Source organism: Mus musculus, chromosome 7 (assembly GCF_000001635.26).
Source record: "Mus musculus strain C57BL/6J chromosome 7, GRCm38.p6 C57BL/6J".
NCBI lineage: Eukaryota > Metazoa > Chordata > Mammalia > Rodentia > Muridae > Mus > Mus musculus.
This window is the reverse complement of record NC_000073.6, coordinates 95,137,757-95,143,823: the sequence shown is the minus strand read 5'-3', so window position 1 is coordinate 95,143,823 and position 6,067 is coordinate 95,137,757. Positions and strand designations below refer to the sequence as shown.

General features: G+C 37.2%; 1 long non-coding RNA gene across 2 annotated transcripts in view; it reads right to left on the bottom strand.

Annotated features, from left to right (window-relative positions):
* The window catches only part of Gm32647, a 1,283,931-nt gene that overhangs the window by 182,603 nt on the left and 1,095,261 nt on the right, over positions 1–6,067 (bottom strand). For both annotated transcript variants that reach the window (XR_869798.1, XR_869797.1), the window contains exon 5: positions 5,113–5,165. This is a non-coding gene — a long non-coding RNA (predicted gene, 32647). The remainder of the gene's footprint in view (positions 1–5,112; positions 5,166–6,067) is intronic.

Below are 6,067 nucleotides of genomic sequence, written 5' to 3'. Positions count from 1 at the left end.
TTTATCATGTGCTATTCTCCCCTTTGGCCTAATGTGTCCTTGTTAATCTTCTACACTTAAATTATTTTCCACAATCCTGTTAAAAGATGATATAGTGTAAAATATTACATTTTTCACTATCTTAATTACTTAGACACACTTATGCTTAGGGCCAATTTGTTCTTAAGAGATTTCTCCAGCATCTCACAGCTGAAGGATGGGAAGAAACATTTGTTTCCTTTTTTTTTTTTTTTTTTATCTTTACTATTTTCTTTCTTTCTTTATTTTTTTTTTTACTATTTTCTATGTATATTGAATTTAAATTTTTAATCTAACTGAGCTGAAAGAAAACAACATTGACAAATGTCTCCATCATATTTCTTTTAGAGCCAGCTAAGTTCATTTCCAAACCCAAACACTTACACATTCCCACTCAGCCTCACACTTCACTACAAGACAAAGCGAGAACCTCGTAAAGCTCCTTGACTCTCAAGGAGTTCAGCATCTGTACAAGGAGACAAATGCTTGATTGGGATTCTGTGTGATGTATCTTTTGAGACAGCTGTGGGAAGCAGGGCAGGAGAGCACAGACTGCAGCCATCTAGACAGAGGAGGTTGAAAGAGCCAGCACAGCTTCCTGCAAGTATACTCATGAATAACTCATACCAATGAATAACTTAACAAAGAAACATGACAGACCTTGAAAGAACTACCTAGCTGTAGTCCAAGCAAAAGCCCACTACAAACCAGCAAAAGCCCACTACTCCAGGCAATAATTCCACATGTCTTGCTATCTCACCCTGCTTATGATTTGCTTATGATAATACTAATTCTTTTTTCATTTATTTCAGAGGCTAAAAAGTAATTATTTACCAGCTGATCTTCAGAAACGTCTCAAGGAATGGGGGATGTTGGCTGTTTTAAATCAGCTAATTTTATGTTCCTAAGATTGCTGAAAAGAGTTTGAGATGGTATTTGCAGTTTCAAGTTGAAAATAGCATGCTTGATTTACGATGTTTTGAGGACAAACAAGCATCTTTAAATCTCACTCTAGGTGTGACAGCTTTCTTAAGGTCCCACAGGCTGAAAAGGGAAACTTTTTTTGTGTCTGTGTGTGAGATTCCACTAAGGCTCTCTGTCTCTTTTCCTCTCAGCTTCTCCCTTTCCTCTCATACATTTTTACTCTATCTTGAAGGGGAAACATCCTTTCAAACTCCTCAATTCATAATTTAACAAGTTTTGTTAGATCAAAAGGAAAGAAAGAATGAACAGAGGCATAGCGCGTGAAAAGCTTTAATATTTGAGTGACCACACTATCTGGGGCAGCCTTTCTACTGGCCGCTATGCAGCACAGGCAGAGGGAAAAAAAAAATGAATCCAGAGTGATTTGCTCAAGGTTGCTCAATGTGAGTCAGAAAAGATTGGGCATTTCAATGCGAGGCAGAGCTGACATCTTTCTTCCCTAAAAAGGTGTTTTTGTATGTGATTGGTTTCAATCCCAAAAACGTAAACACAATCACAGTCCATACATTTCTAGCTGCTTTTTCTTAGGCAGTGAAGTGTTGGGAGGCAGCCAGGAAAAAAGAAGTTTGCTACATAATACCAATGCAAGGATGGCCCTGAACGTGAAGGAGTGGGCGCAGGGAGGTTAGTGTAGCCTTTTCTGGGTGGTTACTGAAGACACAAAGAGAATACATAGGGGGTGATATGAGGAGAGGATGAGAAAAGCAAAAACTGCAGAGATCCCCTTTGCTAGGACTTTTAAAACATTCTCAAGCTCCTTTATCCTTACATTCTTATGAGCTCCAAGTTTCTCCTCACCCATTCTAGATAACCCCAGCCAACCCCATAGACATTATTTATAACATCTTGGAAAAAAGCCCGGTGTGCAGAGTTCAATAGGACTACATTTAGAACAGGCTGTGAGTGAACTAGGAAGTTGCTTGAAAGCCCATTCAACAAGCTTTGCTATAAAACTCAATTTCCTATTCATTAGCTAATAGGAATTGTGGTGATAAGTATGTTCTGTCTACAAAATGACAACATTTTACTTCCTTATAACACATAACACATTTTTTTCTTCAACCATATCTAGATTCTAAGCATAATAAACCAACATATGGCACCTTGGAAACCATGAAAATGGCAGAAGCAGGAAGGCGTCTCTGATTCCTCTCACATCATTTCCCTGAAGCCTCTTAGGAAACATAGGTCTTAATCTTCTCACTGGAACCAGGGCATGTTAACAAACAGGTTTTCAGAGAAGAAACTAAACAGAGGTTGCTAAGGTCCTCAATGTATGGACACAGAGCCCTTTTGTCGCTACAGTTATTTGGAGAGTCATCTATAAAAATGCAGGTTTTCCTGCACTTTTGAATTTCCATGTCCAAGGGTGCCTGTGGTGCATATGTTTTTACTACAGACATTTTTATATTCTTCTTTTGTTAATCTGTCTCTTTATGGACAACTATGAAACTTGTGAACAAATAAATCATTTTTTTTTCTTCCAGTTCTTTTGTTTACCTCAGGATGTCTCATCTTAGTGAATAGTATTCCTAAAGACCTATGCTTTTATGCTCTCGTAGACTATTAAGCTCTAACTATTTTGAGGTCCATGTGGTGATTTTAATGTGCTTTTATTCACCCCGTGTGTCTATGGTTTTCGATAATGGGACTAACTTATAAAGCTTCTTTGGTAGAAAAAAACCTTCCATTTCAAAGTGGAGTTCCCATCGTGTATCATCATAAAACTCCCCACGTGAGACTGTTGAGTTTCCCCGCAGAAGGGCGCTTTGTCCCATCCGAATTCATCTTCTTTTTATATTCAACATCATTTGAATTGTCCAATTAATTTTGTAGAAAAGTGGAGCTATAACTGAAGCTAGCAAGTTTTCATCAGAAGTGGTTAATGTTGTAATTGGAGACTGATCGAGTTGGGATTCTAGAGGAGGAATGAACATAATTTTCAGAAGATGATCTGAAGATCCAGGTGAGAGACTGTAGAGCTGGAGACTAAGCACAAGAATGTGAGTGAATTATAAAAAGCTAGGGTTGTAACTAAGCTCACACGTTACTGTGTCTTCCTTCTTATTTCTGCTTCCTTTGGATTCAACCCAGTATGAGGTTGCTCAGAAAGATAATCGTTCTTGCCCGTAGAGGGTCTCTAGAACTACAATGATTTTATAAGAACAGGAGAGCTAGGGCAAAGAACAGCAAGGGAAATGATGTAGCTCATTGAATACAATTAGGAAGGAAAAGGAGTTCTGAAGGCTTTCAGAATAGCAAAAAGCACTCACAGATTTCTGGGGCTTCAAATCCTATCAAGTAAAAAAAAATTCCTTAGCATCATTTGAAAGCAAATACTAGTAAGAAAGGACTGAAGAAGTAACATCCTTTAATTGATACACAACAGCTATACAACAACTTTGAAAGACTGGTATTATTGTCTTCATTTAGCAGAACAAAATCTTGAGTATGAGAAGGTTCAGTGATTCATCCAAGTCCACAGTGAAGAGCAGAGCATCATCCTCAACCTAAGTCTTTGTGGATTCCTGACCTCACTCATTTGGCCTTCATGGCTCTCGATCTGATAAACAGATGAATATCCGTAGCATATTTTATTCATGCTCATGGGACATACACCCAGAGCACTCTTGAAAGACTCAGATTTCCAAAGAATTTACACTGGGCAAGAGAAAAATTTCGTTTTAGATATAAGCCAATTAGACTCCCAGAGGTTATTCTGTGGAAAATGTGTAACACCAGTTTCTTGTGTATCTGGACATCTAGAAATTGGGTTAGGGTATTGAAGACCATTTAAAATAAACAAGCCTTATTCAACTTAATTTGAGAGGAGACTAAGTTGCAGGGCATGCCACATATCAGAAGAATGGAGTAGGAAAAGTTTGAAATGTGCACGCAATTCCTGCTCATCCCGTACAAGAGTGTACTTGCATCACTCAGTGAAACTAAAACAAAAACCAAACATACTGCTTTCCCTTCTTTTCACATCTGAAATGTCAACAGCAGGAAGCTAAATGTTCTTATATGCTTTACTCACAAAGGGAAGCAGAAACGGGCCAATTATGACTAGAAAGTACTGTTCATTTTAGGTGATATACTGACTCTGTAAATGTAAACACGAGAATGCATGACTCCTAGAGACAACCAGTTGCAGTGTTTTTGCCCAATCTAATTTCTATTAGGCTATGCTTCTGTGTAGAAATTCTCAGTACTGTGTATCTACATGATACTTCTGTATTCTCCTTCAGTTTTGAAAATGTTTCAGTACTATGATGCTTCATAAATACACAATAATCCACGATATCTGGCAGTACTATTATTTAACATGTTCTAAATTTCTGGGTAATCAGCTAATGCCCTCAATGTTTCATTAGATAATGTCACAGTACAATGTTTGCTGATAACATTTAGTACTCATTTTGATTCTTTTTCTTTTGTGGGTATACTTTCATCATAAACTGAATAAATAGATCACCAGCCTTAAACCATGTTAAGACTTTGTCCATATATTTCTTAATGACTTAAAATAATAGTCATATAGTTTATATGAAAAAGTTGATTTAAAACCAGAAACAACAAGGCCACACTGAAAGCTTCTTCTAGAATCCAGATCTCATGAGGAACCCATCCCTTAGAGACACTCTTTCCTTGATCCAGAATTAACTGTAAAGCATGTCTTTATCTTAACTGCTTTTGCTTATCCGAATACAGAGACCTTCAGGGCATGTCTTCCCCAAAAGGAGAGACTTTGAGATCTCAACTTCCTGAGGTCTCTTTCCCGTGGCCCACAGACCAATCTCTAAGCAATCCCACCTTAATCTGATTTTCTTGCAATGTTATCTTTACTTTGAAACATCATATCTAATACCTACCCCCACAAATGGCCATGCATCTTCTGCAAATCTGATTGTCACCTTTCTTGACTGAATATGGAGATGAGAAGACTGAAAGTGGGTATTGGTCAGGTCTGTTGAACTTAGGCCATTGCAATGGTCTAGCTGAACAGGGTGAGTCTTTAAGACAGAAATCCAGATTTGCTAAGTTGATATCCATCCCATGATGCTTGGGTTGAATGTGTGGGTATGGACAGGAGTACTCCACATAGCTTACCTCATGCAGTTTTGCCAGTCCAGCGGTCAGTCCAGTGGGATTGCTGAAGTTATCTAGGATTAAAAAATAAGGACATGTAAAATACAAAGGACGATGTGTGATCTAAACCATTCAAACAGTTTTCTCACTAAAATTAATATCAGAATTTTTTCATAATTTAGGAAAGAACAAAAATGCACTATGTGAAAACAGTGTTTCTAACTCTTACTCCACCTACAGAATTGAAACACACATGGAGTCTAAATTCAGAGCTGGCCTATGAAGCAAGCAACATTTTAGAGTCAGTTCATCTCTAGCTTTAATTTTCTGAATGCAAATGACCCCAGCAGTACTCAAGCTCGTTAGCCCAGGGAGGGGTCTGGCAAATGAATCCAGTCTAATTACAAAATGCCTTTGAGATAGCAAGTGCAACATCCGTCTGCTCTTCAGTGATTTGACTGCACCAAAGGTATAACCCACATGTTAATAAGCAACTTTAATTCATGCTGATAGGGAAGTGAGGTGTCTAATCCTGCCTGTAATCATATACTCAGGCATAAATGCTTTTCTTTAGTATGAAAAATTACTGAAAATGCTATGACAAAACAAGACTTCGTATTTTAAAAACTCATCCTAAAATGGCTATTTTTACCATATTTCTTACCTTTTCAAGAAAATGCATAATTATATATCATTTATATGTTTTGTTAATTTTCTTTATGAGAGGATTCAGTACTAGATGGATCCACAATTTCTGCCAACATTTTGTGGCTGCATTAAGATACCAAAGAACAATGACCTAAGATCATTACTTTTTTAATGTCTTAGAAATATTATCCATTAAGATATTAATTCTCATTCACAGAGGTCAAATGAAGAAAATCTTCTCATTTATAAGCTTTAATTATGAGTATTTTTGTTCAAATATATACAATTCCAACATAATCCTAACCCATTTACAGTCTCAATACTATCT